The 15,735-nt window shown below is 44.0% G+C and overlaps 1 protein-coding gene and 1 non-coding gene across 3 annotated transcripts in view; both read right to left on the bottom strand.

Annotated features, from left to right (window-relative positions):
- Positions 1-15,735, bottom strand: part of LOC119654354 (ecdysone receptor) — an 834,675-nt gene that overhangs the window by 620,142 nt on the left and 198,798 nt on the right. The gene's annotated exons all lie outside the window — the stretch shown is intronic.
- Trnar-acg lies at positions 9,937-10,009 on the bottom strand. The gene has a single exon. It is a non-coding gene; the product is annotated as a tRNA-Arg (tRNA).

The raw sequence follows: 15,735 nt of genomic DNA, 5'->3' as shown, positions 1-15,735 counted from the left end.
TATCCACAAAATTGTTCAAATAAACGTGAATCAAGCCGGATTTGTCAAGAACTGCAGTACTACTGACGCAATACACACTGCGCGGCTACTCATGGTGAAACACCGTGAGAAGCATCACGCTCTTTACATTGCATTTCTGGATCTAGAGAAAGTTTTTCACTATGTGCCATACGAGCTCGTTTGGTACGCTCTACGAAACCAGTTAGTGCCAGAAGAACTCGTGCGCTGGGTTCAATTGCTCTACCAAGATCTGAAAAGTGAAGTTCGAAGTGTGGCGGGTGTCTGTCGGCGTTCATCAAGGAAGCACCCTCACGTTATTCCTCTTTGTTTCGGTTATGGGCACTGTTATACGGGACATCCAACGTCCAGCGCCCTATACACTGCTTTAAACAGATAATATAACCCTTATCCAGACATTGAATGATCCCATCATGCAACACGGTATCAAATTGAATCTGAATAAAACTGAATTTTTGACTACCGATCCCCAAGAAACAGGAGCGATCACTGTTAATGGTAGTGACTTGCCCAGAACTGAGCGATTTAAATATCTAGGGTCAATGGTATCAATCAATAGAGAACTGCATTTGGAAACTGCTTCGCGCATGAGGCAATCTGGATGAAGTGGCGCTCCACAACTGGTGTTCTTTGTCATCGCCGTATCAACGAACGTACCAAATCTAAAATTTACCGCAGTGTCGTCCGCTCTGTCTCCGTCTATAGTTCTGAGTGTTGGCTGACTATAAAAGACAATGAACGACGTCTTGCGATAATGGAAAAGAAGATGTTGCGTTGGGTTAGTAGCGTGACACGTTTTGATCACATCCAAAGTGAGGATATGCACGATCGATACGGGGTTGCGCTGATTGCGGAAAAATTGTGAGAGGCGTCTTCGATGGTATGGTCACGTAATTCTCGCTGTCGGCAAATCACTTGCCAAGATTGATTTGCACATCGATGTCGATGATAAGCGACCAAAAGGCCGGCCGAAACAACGGTGGCTTCATACACTGGATTGGAATCTGAAAGCCTCGCGGTTGTATCCAGATCAGGCTATAGATAAATCAAAACGGCGTAGCCGATCACGACAAGCCAAAAGAAAGTTGATGAAGTTACCAGTCACGTCTCAAAACAGTATCATCAGACCTAGCTGGCTGCGTAAACGTGTCGTCGTCGTTACGAGCGGGGGTGATTTCCAGGTGGTGGTTTCATTGAGTTAAAAATACAGTAGAACGAAGTTGTGCAGCAGCGAAGATCGAGCATCCTATACTCGTATGTCATCTTTGTTTGTTTTCAACATTTTCAGCGTAATTGTGACAAAATGTGAGAAATACAGTGTAGCAAATGCCGCTATAAAAAGTGTTTCACCATTACGGTAATCAGGAACGTAGAAACTGCCAAAAATAGCAGCGCCTTCGCTACGCTACATTGTATTACGAAAATGCTCGCAGGTGGTTATAAGGCTTTCCATCGAAGGAGGTTATCGATAGGCTTATAATTCATCATTACAGGTACGTCCCTATATTTCTAAAATTTACATCCTCTGCAGAGTATTGATTTCCACTTATTAATATTAATAAAATTAATTAATAAAAAATTAATTCGGTAAGATTCCGGAGAAGAACATCCAGCATTAAAAATTGGAGGCGTATTTGCATGATTTCTGCCGTCTCAAAGATGACAGCTAAAATAATCCTAGAAGCCATCAAAGAACACCTCGAAAACTTAGTCGATAGAGAGCAAGCTGGTTTCTACTCTGAATATTCCTGTACCGGACCATCCATGGATCCTCCTATACTGACTACATTAATTCCTTTCGGATGTTTGTGGAACGGTGTGTGGAATTTTGATCAACGTTCGACCCCTTTTTCATCAATCTTGAGAGGACTATCGACACCGTGAACAGGGAATGTATTTGAGTTATTCTACACAGGAAGTGCATTCCACACAAACTAGCATGTAGTTATTTTCATCCAGCTAAAATCTCATAGAAATTTGAAGTCCACAGTGGAAGTGGTGAGTGGTCCATCATGCTCGAACGGAGGAAGCTATAAACATGAGAAGCTCGAGACAGTTTGAAAGCAAAAGTCGAAAGATACAAACTCAAATTGCCGTTAACAGGTAGTCGAACTTCCTAAATAGGAATCCTTATTGTATGCATTCCCAAATAAAATGTAGGTCGTGAAATAGAAGGGTTTATTTATCTAAGCAAAAAAATTTAGTATTGCTTCCTCTTAAAAAAAAAAGTAAAAAAACAAAAATAAATATATATAAAAGCTGGAGAACTCCTTAATCCACACTCTAATAGCCCGGTACGCTGACAGTCCTGTGGATAATCCTATTATTACTTACAACAAACTCGCAGCTAAATAGAAATGCCAATATCAACACTTTTTGCAAGTTTGCGTGCTGCACAAAAATATCTACTGACGAAGTACCAAAAATAGAATGTTTATAATTTTACTTACGTTTGTCTATTATGAATGGAAAAGCAATATCTTACCTGGAAGAGAAAAAATCAAGAATTATTCTTTGTCTAGGCTTTCGCAACATTGAATTATCGTATCACATGTTTTCGGGCATTAATCATTTACGGAAAGAGCATTGTTGCGGCATGAAATTCTCGGTTACAACTAGGAGGAAAGCAGGAAAGACAACAAATAGTTCAATAATTACACCGTATCGTATCCTGCCCCAAAAGTTGATTAGTTCGATTTCAGTACTTGACCTTAAATCAAATAAAGTTAGATACCTGATGCTAGGTACTTCAAATAGAAAAGGTATTATAGGTTTCAGGTTTATACGGTGAGTGATGTTGTGAAAGTAAATATGGGAACGTAAATTATCTCAATTTAGTTTTTACCGGAGATGGGCTATGCATCTTTCACAATGATCCGAAAATAAAAAGGAAGAGGCCAGAGTGGCGAAGTTCAGGTTTGCAAAGTTTAGGATGGTCTCCTTCGAGGAAGATATACATTAGAAACTCTAGGATCAAAAGTATGCTCATTGCCTCCTTTGATGTCAGAGGTATTGACCAGTTTGTAACAATGGTAATAATTGTCTAACGTCCTTATTATCTTTTATCAAATTTTAGCAGGGAGACATACCTTAATAAAAACATGACTAAATTTATGCGTACAATTCCATATATTCTTTGGAAACTTGTCTTATAAGTAAACAATATTATGAAGTATTGGCCGCGTTTGAGGCGAAGATCCTTCAATCTTCAACTCCCTACTTGAAGATGGACGAATTCGATGCCAATGTTACTGAGGAAGCTTAACAGTTTTGGGGGATGGCTAGATGAATGACGAGGAGATGTTTGCCCACAAAGCCTTCGAGCATAATGTAGGTCATACCTTCGGTGGTGTACGTCAGGACACGTACAAAACTAACAAACAAAGTTGGGTGGGATAGCAGACTCCCGACAAATGCGGAAAAACGGAGCGCCGCCTGAGGTCATTGGTGAGATTACCAATTAGGACATCTCAGGGTATGTAGAAGTTGGTACCCCGTGCCAGTGTCTATTATATGCAAGAATACGAATTTGCATGCGCAGTCAAATGTTTACCGTTTAAGAGCTTCAGAAGCGTCAAATACCCTCTCTGTAAAGTTGTAAGATTGAAGAGAAAATGGAAGTCACCGGCAACATGGGGGTTGGCTGCATCTATGTATATAAATTGATCGTACACATATTTCCGATTTACTTCGTGTACAAAGCATACATATATATATGTACATATACGGTATTTATATTGAATTCCGCTGGTTTAATGTATAAATATATCTATCTAAATTAGGCACTTCCTTTCTGCATTGGATAATTGATACTGATATATAAATAATTTAAAAAGTAAAACGAAATGCTTTCCTACGATCCTCCATTTATTTTCTTTCACTTTGTCCTGGTATTGACGATTTGATTTGTTATGATGACCCCATACATGTTTTAGAATGCAAGAAATTCACATAAAATGCAAAAATTTCACCTTTTATAACTTTGTTAATAATAGTTGGATTTGCTTCAAACTTTCCAAAGTTCAAACATGAGCTTAAGGAAGGTTATCAGCTAAATTTCTAAAATAAGCAAATATACTATTAGTGACTTTATTTGTGCAAATATCAGCACGGGATTTATTTTCAAGCCTAGCTTTCGTTTAGATACACCACTGTATTTTTTCAGATTTTTCAGTTGGATAGGTTCTGAGAACGCGACCTGTTACACTTTTTGGAGGTCTTATCTTGAGTCCTCACCCTCCCATATGAGCGTTTAGAAAAGTACTAATTGAACCCTTTCATTTGATACCTCACATGGACATAATCGTGAAAAAAAACATTTGCTCCTCCCTTTCGCATGTATGGGGTTCTCCTTAGACTCAACACAAAATGGCGCCAATACTGTAAGGGGATTCACAGACTATACGTTCTCACTAAATTTCGTGACAATCAATCTAGCCATTCCTGAATAAATCAAGTGTGACAGACAGACAGACGGACAGAGATCGAATTGATTCTAATAAGGTTTTGTTTCATACAAAACGGTGACGGCATCATTTACGTCCTGGACTGCCACACATTAACGTGAAACACAAAATTTTGACCAAGTCATGAAGATCAAAATTTTGGATTTCACGTTAATAATAGTTGCATTCACTTTAAACTTTTCAAAGTTGTATGTTATATTATTCTCAAATTTTGTACCTCTAGGATAAACTTAAAGGGGGAGGCTCGGTTCAAGGAAATTTCTAAAATATAGTAATATGCTATTATTAACTGAATTTGAGCAGACATCGGAATGGGATGTATTTTGAGGCCTAGATTTCGAAAGGATGCACCGTTGTGAATTTTTCAGATTTTTCGGTTGAATAGGATCGAAGAACGGGTTCTGTTATTCTTTTTGAGGCATACATTTTAAACCCTCACTCCCCTATGTTTCGCCCATTATCAAAAATATGATCAGTTTCGAAAAGTACTTATAGAGCTTTTTCATTCAATACTCTACATGACTATATTATGTACAAAAAAATGTATAGCCTCTTCCGCATGTATGATGAGCCCCAATTAAACTCAACAGAAAATGCTGCCACTAAATATATGTAAAGCGATACACAAACAACATGTTCTTACCAAATTTCGTGACAATAGCTTCAGTCGTTTCCGAATAAATCTGGTGTGACAGATAGGAAGATAGACTGATAGACATACACTGAATCGATTCTAATAAAGTTTTATTTCACCTTGCGTGCGGCAGGCCGGTGGGGGGCCTCAAATCAAGTGGTTTTCTGTTGTTGGAGTCTGATGCTCGGTTCATGCGTGGTGGGTCTGCCTGTGCATGGCTCCGGTTCGGTTTGACGGCTTCAGACCATCATCATGGAAGGTTACTATCATTACAGATTTTCTCCATACTTGTAAGTTAGTCAAACAAATTACGCCATCGCTCTATGGTGCCCGCCGCTCTGCGGGACACCGGTTAAATGGCTCTAGTCGAGCCCTACCCTGTAGATGTGGAGACAATTCAAGAACACTCCTATAGAGAGTGGGGGGGATGACTTTTTGGCGACATCACGTGTCAAAGGATTATTTTCCTCTAACATTCACGCTTCTTTACCGTTAAATCAAACACAGGCTACGCATACGGTTACAGCTTACTGAATCTCTTTCAGAACAATCACACATATACCACAGTTTTTCTCAAAAGGTTTGGAAATATAGATTCAGACAAATGTAACACTTGCGTGGTTAGAAAAACTAACGAACACATAATCTTTGAGTGTAAAGACTATGCCCGGCTTTGGATTAAGTGTAGATGGTATAATAAGTTTTTTACCCTTCAACAAATCTTTTCGAGTATAGATTATACATGATATTATATTTCTTTACGGTGGCTAGAGCCAGATTATAATACATACAGTTTCAGTTTTTTCGCGGCACGGCATTTCCTGCCATTCCCGCTCTTTTTTCTTGCATTGATCTGTCATTACCGTTCGGCGCTCCAACGATTTGCAATGGCTGGCAGAGTTGCGGGGAAGTACTTGATCCACACGGTATCAAATACCGGATGGAGGATGTAGACAACCTTTTATATCACCCGAAGGAACACTGAATCTTGGTTTTCCGAACCTCAACCACCCTCGATCTACAATGCACTCAGTTTTTCCCGGAACTCATCTTTTTGTGTACTAAAACTTATAATGCATCCTGGTCATCATCATCATGGGTAGAATCACGTCCTGTTTGAGCTAGTAGCCTGCCGGGTCCCAGGGGACGAAAAACAACAACAACAACAAGACCTTAAAGAAGGCATACAGGCAGTTCTGAAAACCGGAACTAAAAATTTAGAAGGGGAAAGTATATGACCGAAGTACGAACGTCAGCTTGCGTAGCGCATCCCAAGGGGAACGAAAAAAATAGGTGGATTAAGGTTAACAACCAAAAGGCAAAAGTTCCAATTCAACCAAAAGCAATTGTTATCTCCCAACTGTCATCTGCAACGTTCTCCCCAAACTCACACTGTATGAATCCGAGCAAATACTTGACAATCTTATTGTCGGCGGTGACTTTACCGCTTGGTCGCTCCAGTGGGATAGCAGAGAAGTAAATGCAAGGGGCGCAGTTTATTAGAAGCTTCGGCAGGTTTGGATAGTGCTGGCCAATAAAAGTGACGTAAACATCATCATCATCAACGGCGCAACAACCGGTATCCGGTCTAGGTCTGCCTTGATAAGAAACTCCAGACATCCCGGTTTTGCGCCGAAGTTCACCAATTCGATATCCCTAAAAGCTGTCTGGCGTCCTGGCCTACGCCATCGCTCCATCTTAGGCAGGGTCTGCCTCGTCTTCTTTTTTTTTTCTACCATCATCCTCATCCATACGGATTAAGTGACCTGCCCACCGTAACCTATTGAGCCGGATTTTATCCACAACCTGACGGTCATGGTATCGCTCATAGATTTCGTCATTATGTAGGCTACGGAATCGTCCATCCTAATGTAGGAGGCCAACAATTTTTCGGAGGATTCTTCTCTCAAACGCGGCCAAGAGTTCGCAATTTTTCTTGCTAAGAATCCAAGTTTCCGAGGAATACATGAGGGCTGGCAAGATCATAGTCTTGTACAGTAAGAGCTTTGACTCTATGGTGAGACGTTTCGAGCGGAACAGTTTTTGTAAGCTGACGTAAACACCTTTCGGAAAAGGGGTCTGGCTCAGTTGTAGACTTGACATTTGTCAATCTTGCATTGGCGCGTGGTATGTCTTGGTAGGTCGGGAGAGCTACACCCCCGATCACCAGGCGAGCTGGTATTGCTGCCTTAGTTGGTAAACTTCCAAGTGAGCCCAATTCTTACTCATATGTGTTCTGGACACTGTGGGAAAAATGCTAGAGCACGTAATCAACAATAGATTAGTCGCGCTTGTTGAGAGTCAATAAGGCCTTTCAACAGTATGGATTCCGTAGAGCTATTATAGATCAACCATTGATACCATCAAATTGATTACTGGCTTGGCCGAAGATGTAATTCACGGAAAGGGTAGTACCAGCAAACATTGCATGGTGGTGACCCTGGACGTGAGAAATGCATTTCATTCGGCTAATTGGAATCTAATACGGAAATCCCTGACGAAGATTGGTGTTTCCGCCAACTTCACTGCTGTTGTCGATAGCTATTTGCAAGACCGAAGGTCGATGACACCAATGACGGGACAGAGAAATGCTTTTCTTAGCTGCGTCTCACAGGGCTTCTTACCGGGCCTTCTGCTGTGGAATATCATATACAACGATGTACTTCAGCTGCCGGGAGTATAGCACTGATTGTTGTCGCAAGTCACGAGTTATTCTCATGAGAAGAAGTCAGTTCTGCTAAGACTTAGCAAGACAGTTCTGGTCTGAAACGCCGTCCCCAAGCGCCGTTAAGAAAATTATGCCCGCATTAAAATTAGGCATCATAGCATCACTTCAAAGGCGGGCATTAAATACTTGAGAGTGAGGATAGGCGGGAAGCTTAGTTATAAGCAACACGTGCAGTATGTATGCGACAAAGCATCCACTGCAAGTATGGAACGTTGGAGCCATGGTATGCTTCTAGGCTGCTTATAGCGAGCTCTAATTTGGGGAAGGCATTGCAGATCGTATTTAAGATTAATAATATGAGTGCAGTCTGCAGGATAGTCCTAAGCGTGTACTCTGCCTTCAGGCCTGTCTCAGATGATGCTGCGTTTTTCATCTCGGCAATGATGACGATTGACATGAGTGGAATGACGAACATATACAATGCGAAGTCGACTTCTCCTTTCTCTGAGAGGGAGAGATCTGTAAATAGATGGCAAGAGCGCTGGGATTGCTCGGGAAAGGGTTGATGGACACGCGAGAAGAGAAGAGGGCACCATGAGATCAGATGGGCAGTGAGTCCTTGAGGGTTTTACGTGAGCACCTGTCTGACCGACTTAATCCCACGGTCTTCTTAAGATACGGATTGATTTTGTGACCACAATTAGAGCTCCGCTGAGACAAGCAACAACGGTACCAGTCTATACTAAGTGCATGGCTTAGCATTCATACTGGTAGATGCAAAACCTACCTAACTCTCTACTGAACTAAAGAGTACAGCAGCCGTGTTGAAACGCAACACCACGCCGCGCTTGAGCATAACCAACAACCCCCATGAAGTTCCCACTAGGGGGCCAACCGCAAATAACCGAGCTGTACTCACATACGACGGGAGTTCACCCGAAGTATGAGAGTCCAGGAGCTATTTCGGTTCCCATGGTATCATACCCCTACATATACCCCTGGTAAGGTTTCGTGACCAATTTGATGAGTCCCCGTGCAGACTCGGGACTGATCGCCCTGATTAAGCCTTTGGAGCATTCGCCTACTGTATCACGGCCGACAAGCCAAAGTGAGTACAGCGTCTCCCGGTGCCACTACTATGGAGGTTTTCCTCGGCCACTTGGTTTTGGTTTGGCCGACAGGGTTGCCACCCCGTCTTCCTCACCACCACCTCTGAGCACCAGTTCAGATGGGCAGACAAACATTCAATCGTTTTTAATAAAATCTGGTTTCAGACAAAACAGGCGATGGTCATTGAGATTGAAAGAGATAGCTAATGTTGTCAGAGCAGTCATTATCAGCCACAAGGAATATGTGGAACCAAGCGGCTTGGAAGCAATATATTTAGTAGTCATTAGTTGATAATGGTGTAATGTTACGAACGAAAATAAATTTGATCGGAAACCAAGTTAAAGGAAAATATTCTGTAGAATCACATAATCGTTATATTTGCAACCTGACGCCTTTATCTCAATTGTTACCATACAATAGCAATAAAATACCTATAAAATCTGAAAAATATTACCAACAACATGAAAACGCGTCAGCCCAAAAAAGATCCGATTTAATCTTACATTGTGTAAATTAAATTTTTATGCCAGCATTTTTATTCGCCCAGTACTTTGTCTCCTCTCTTCCGAAAATAACTCATCACTGGCAAGATATAAATGCCATGTAGTATTTTCAGAGCAATATTTTTCCCTTAATTTATAATGGCCCGCAGCCTGTTCATGTTGGACATTTGGTTGTGTCCTACAATCGTGAAAATCACCTTGAATTTTCGGACAAAAAAGAAAACATTGTTTGCGCTCAACGAGATGCGTTAAATATACTCCATTTCAAAGGACGCCAAGCTGCACATCGGAAAAAATTACATACGAGCTCACGATTCAATTGAATCACCAGAAAATCCAGCACAAAAAATTTAATTTATGCGAATCACCCGAGTACGTGGTACTTCATTAAGTGGACCGTGTCAAAGTGGGAATGGCAGAAAAAAACGAAAGTTGACAGGCTGAACAGCATGTTTGCATTTTTTCGGTAGTAATTAATATTTTGAAGATAGATCTGCATTTATTAAAAGATTTTATAAAATGAAAAAAAAATTAACCCGATCCTGCCAGGAGTCGAACCTGGAATCTTCTGATCCGTAGTCAGACGCGTTATCCATTGCGCCACAGGACCACATGACTACCTACTTCTTATCAGCGAAGTCGGCTCGAAGCTGATAGTGCCACAGTTAGTTACACTTGCTCGCCGTATTCGGCAAGCAGCCATCACGTCCACAGCAGAAACCCCCATGTTCAGCGCCCCATCACTCCCAAACTTTATTCGCGCTTGTAGTAATTGGTTCCTCTGATAGCAATCATCTGGTGGCAGCCAGTGCGACATAGTATCGGCGAATGTACGTAGTGTCTCCAAATGCGTAACTCGGCCCGCATTCCAATTATGCAGATCGAATTTGCGAGAGAAGTGGAAGCGATTACGAAAATAAGATGGCACATGGGGCAAAAGCAGCCCAGCCAACGAAACTCGATAGCGAGAGCTAGTGTGGTAGCGTGACAAGAGGTGCGTGCGAGAGCGAATTTTATGCTTGGGTAGGCGCACTACCTCCTCGAATGGAATACCAAGGTCGACTTGGAATTCACTCAACTATGCCAAGGGGGGCACAAACGGGCGTCTTATTATTCAGGAATGAGTGACCTTTATGGGGGATTCGTTCAAGGATTCTCGCATCGACTGAGAATTGGGTGAAATGGTGTGATTCTGTGGTGTTTCGGAGCGGGATGAGGAGTAATAAATACCAACATGAAGTATGCGGAAGACATTCGTTGCTGCTATCTAAGCAATAAGAGATTTCGTTTCGTGAGATGATTAGGCAAATGGATAGCTTTCTTACTTTATCTGTGATGGATTTTATTTCGCACTAGATAAAGTTCTGCTTCCTACGAATTGAACTTTTGTAATTATACTAGCAGGATAACCGCAACATTCTGACTAAGGTCGAGGAAGAGAGAAGGGAGGAGGAGAGAAAAATAAGGGTTCAATTGTAACTGGATTTGGGGAAGTGCAAAGTAAAATATTGTCCGCCGATGAGTACTGAAGAATGCACTCTCCCCTTCCTTATCTCTTTGAGAATTTAAAAATTTTCTCTATTGTTATTATTCTGTTGAGGAAAGTTGCACTGCGTCCTAAAGCAACTATTATGTCCCTTTCACTGGTTATAGTGTATCTATTAATTATATTATGTCGAGTAAGTCCATAACCGTCAGGAGTTTTAATACATTTGTCTCGTTCCTGATTCCGAGCCAAACAAAGTTTATCGTTTTATTCCAAGCTCTATTTATTAGAAAATTTGTAAAAACAATATATATGACTCGCGAGCGACAGTCTGAATTGTATCTTTTCACAAGTCGTCGCAGGTATAGCCCTCTCTCCGCAGTTAAGGCTGGAAGCAGAAGAGACCGGTTGTTCTCCATGTGGTCCCTCTGCCTCCAATCAATGGCACTTTTTATCCACTGGCTCTCCACTTCTGTGGTGAGTTCTAAAACGCGTGGAGAGTGCCGGTGGTGTCATCTAACCGCTCGCATTCACAACATTCGAGATAAATTTCCAATGCTGCCAATCCTGCCGCGCCACATCACTCCGCCCCCAGATGAAACCTAGGGGGATTCAGCGACCGAATCCGGAACTGCGTTCTCCATCAGTCCGCGAAGCGAACGCGACGTTGCTTGGGGGCGCACACGGATTTCAGCCTGGACAGGGAGACCGCCTTTTTGTGTCCACCGATCTCGAACTGGAAGAAATGTTCTCCCCGCTCCAGAACGCGGTAAGGGCCTTCATATGGAGGCTGCAGCGGGTTCCGGACGGCATCCATCCTGACCAGGACGTGCGTGCACGTGCCCAGTTCCTTGGGCGCACAGACAGGTGCGGACGGGTGTCGGGTGGCAGGTGTGGCTTTGATACGTCGGAGATTGTCCCAAAACAGACGCACCAACCCCGACTCGGTGAGACCCGATCTCTTGTCGAAGACCAGATCACTTGGGAGTCTTGGGTTCTCCCCGTATACCAGCTCCGTGCGGCTGGCAGCAAATTCCTCTCGGCAGGTTGTACGTAGGCCGAGTAGGACGAGAGGCAAGACTTGAGCCCAGGACGGATCGTCGCGTGCCATAAAGGCAGCTTTCAGCGCCTTCTGGTGCCAACGTTCTAGCATCCCATTGGATTGCGGGTGGTATGCAGTAGTCCGCTGGCGTTTAAATCCCAGGAGTTTGCCTAACTCCGAGAAAAGGGTGGACTCAAATTGCATTCCATGGTCAGTGATGCCCACTGCGGAGACACCAAAGCGAGGTATCCACTCTCGACAGAGGGCTTGGGCACAAGATTGCGCCGTAATGTCTTTCAGAGGTATTGCCTCAGGCCACGGCGTAAACCTGTATTGTGTGGAAACGCTTGGTAGTGCGGAGGAATGAGCCCACTTCTTTCCTTACATGCCTGGTGACTTTACACTTTTGGCATGCGATGCACTCGCTGGCCCAGGAATTGACATCCTTATTCATAGAGGGCCGGTGACTAACCGATTTGTTTGACCTGATGCCTGGATGCGCTAAGTCGTGAACTGCGTGGAACACTTCCTTGCGAAAGGTGGGCGGAATGTATGGCCGAGGTCCCTTTTCCGAGTCTTCGCAGCAGAGAGAGAGGTTTGAGCCGAAGATGGGCAACTCCCGAAATTTGTATTTGGGGTTGGATTTGAGGCTCTGAAGTGCTGCGTCATCCTTCTGCGCCTTGGAAATAGCCGAGAAATCGAGTGAAGCGGGATGTTAATCTCGGAGACACGAGACAAAGCGTCAGCAACTATGTTGTCCTTGCCGGAGACGTGCTGGATATCTGACGTAAACTGGCTTATAAAGCTCAGGTGTCGAAGCTGACGAGGGGACGCTTTGTCGGGCTTTTGTTTCAAAGCATATGTGAGAGGCTTATGGTCCGTGAACACTGTGAACGGCCTGCCTTCTAGGGAGAAACGGAAGTATTCGTAGTAGATCGTAGGTACTGTAGTTCCGTTGAGCGGGATTCAACTACTTCGAGAAGAAGCACAAGGGCTGCCAGACTTGTTCCACCTTTTGGTGAAGGGCAGCACCTACTGCGATGTCAGAGGCATCAACAAAAACGGCTAGACGTGCATCTTGCAGAGGAAATGCCAAGAATGTAGCGTCGGCCAGTTGTTGACGAGATTTGTCAAACGCGCGGACAGCCTCTTCAGACCACACGATATCTGGTGTGTCCTTTTTTTTGGGGCCAGACAAGTACGCGTTTAAAACAGAATTTTAGCATGCCCAAGAACCTCCTCAACGCCTTCACTGTCTTGGGACGCGGGAAGCTTGTAATCGCTTGTACCTTGTCTGGTTTGGACTGTATTCCTTCAGGGGAAATGGAGTGGCCGAGGAATCTCACCTGTGTTTGAAGGAGCTTGCATTTCTCAACATTTAGGGCTAACCCTGCCTCAAGGAGACGTTGAAAAATACACTCGAGATGGGCTAAGTGCTCAGACTCAGTGGAAGAAGCGACCAAAACATCATCCAAGTGAACGAAACAGAAATCGAGGTTTCGCAGGACTGAGTGAATGAACTTTGAAAGGTTGGCGCCGCATTGCACAATCCGAAAGTCATGCGGGTGTCTTCTCGAGCTACAGGGATTTGATGATAAGCCTTGGCTAAGTCCAAGGTCAAAAAGATGCAGCAATTCGCGAGGTGATGCGCAAAGTCGTGGATGAGTGGAATTTGATATCGGTCGGGAGTAGTCTGTGCATTTAGCCTTCTGTAATCCCCACAGGGGCGCCATTCGCCGTTGGGCTTAGGGACCATATGCAGTGGGGAAGACCAATAGCTGTTTGAAGGTCTGCTGATACCCTGTTGAACAAGTTGTTCAAATTCTTTCCGCGCAACAGCCAGTTTCTGGGGTGGTGGAGGATGCACCTTCGAGAAGATCGGGGAACCAGCTTCACTGGTTTAGAGAGACTACACTCGGTAATAATCTGGCTGAACTTTTGGAGAAGTGCCCGAACCAAGAGCCGGTAATGTCTTCTAAAAGAACAGAAAAATTATTGTTTGGGTGAGATTTGGCCCCACGAAGTAAGGTTGGTCGTGGGATCTATAAGAGACTTGTTTTGCAAATCCAGCAGTAACCCATAGTGACACAAGAAGTCTGCGCCTAGTATGGGGAAGCTGACATCCGCCAAGATGAAACGCCTCGAAAATGTCCTACGCAAGCCAAGACTCAGGTCTGCCGCCAGTTTTAAAGCTTGTGGAAATAGTCGATGGTGCCGGGGTACGGGAAGAACCGAAACTTCCGCGCCAGTATCCACGAGGTAGTTCCCCCTGCTGAGGGGGTCAAAAATCGTTTGGCGACGTGGCGCTGCTATCTGGGTGGCCGCTTCCAGGGCACCCCGCGACCTATTTTTTTGCGGTAGGCGCGAATTTATACGGGAGCGTACATCTGATCGCTTTATCGCCGAATGTTCGATGGAACCGGCAAATTCCTCGGCCCGTAGGCTGTCCTGACGACCTGCTACCCGATCGCCCTTTTCGAGCAGCAGACCGCGAGCGAGCTCGTGACTTGCCCCGCCCGAACGCTGAGCGTCCAGCGTCGCCCGCTTTTCAGCCACACTGGCTGTTAAGGCGGCTATCTCGCGCCTCAAGTCGCCGCCGCCGTAGCCGACGCCGCAGCCGTCGCCACCATCGGCGCCGCAGACGTCGTAGCCGCCGTGTTCGAATGCTGCCAATCACATTTGTTCCCTATTTCCAAGTATTTCAACTTGACATCTTGCATTAAGTATTCTCCTAGCTGCCTCGACATATTTTGCTCAAATGCTGCACACTGTTCCAGAACGTGTACGGAGGTTTCGTCACACTCCGCACAGAACCTGCAGGAAGCCTTCGTGGATATCCCTAGCTTCCCCAGGTGGTAGTTTAATCGGTAGTGACCAGTGAGTATTCCCACTATAATCCCGAGACGGCTCTTCTTGGTGATGTTTAAACAGTTCTTGGAGCGCTTGGGCAACTGCTCTATTACTATTATGTTCGCCCAGTGTAGTTCCCTCAGCAATTCCTCTTCATTTTTCAACATCGAAACCACGACCACATTTCGGATTCCACAGAAGGGTTCCAGCGCGTGCAGAGGTCAGTTCGTTCGCGGTCTCATTGCCTTCTAACACAATTTAGTGTTGAGCTCAGAGTATTCAAGCCTTCTTGCGCGGCCCAAGCGCATCCCTCAAGGCATTACCTTATAAGTACCAGTGACATCGGTGTCCGCTCCTTCTGCTGTGAGGAATCCATAAATGTACCAAGTAATCAGTTGCTAGTTTAAGCCCAATTTGGTTTGTTACTCCAACGTGTTTCAAACTTCTTATCGAAATGAAATTTTTTTATCATGTTATCCCTTCATATCAATAAATTGGGATATCGGCGAGAAAGAATATCAGTTTTCCTTCTATTATATTTACGCAGCCCCCTGTCTCGCTGGTATCCTCGGCCTCGTAGTGAATGGTATTATGGGGTCGGGAAACGTGAAGATGGACGCTTTGGGTTTTCTTATATGATGGTTGCACAACAATTCCATTTGAATGTAATTGGAAATCGAATTACGCACCTCAAAACTTTCTTTTACACAACTCATTCATTTTGGAAAGTACACTGTCAAGGCGGCCGTAACGGATGGGAGGGTCTGTTAGTTTTGATTGTTCAGCCGGTCAATGATCGGACGAAAAATGTTTGTATAGGCTTTAGCGAGGATTTTATTTTTGTTTAGGATGTGAGCAAGAATTTTATGGTCATTATTATTGATGGACATTTTTAACGCTCACACACAAAAATATCTCAAATTTTCGTCTCAGAGCGTTCCACTTCCAGAGTCTCTAA

The sequence above is a fragment of the Hermetia illucens genome, chromosome 4, assembly GCF_905115235.1.
Source record: "Hermetia illucens chromosome 4, iHerIll2.2.curated.20191125, whole genome shotgun sequence".
Taxonomy (NCBI): domain Eukaryota; kingdom Metazoa; phylum Arthropoda; class Insecta; order Diptera; family Stratiomyidae; genus Hermetia; species Hermetia illucens.
The sequence above is the reverse complement of the archived record's forward strand: the minus strand, read 5'-3'. Positions and strand labels throughout refer to the sequence as shown.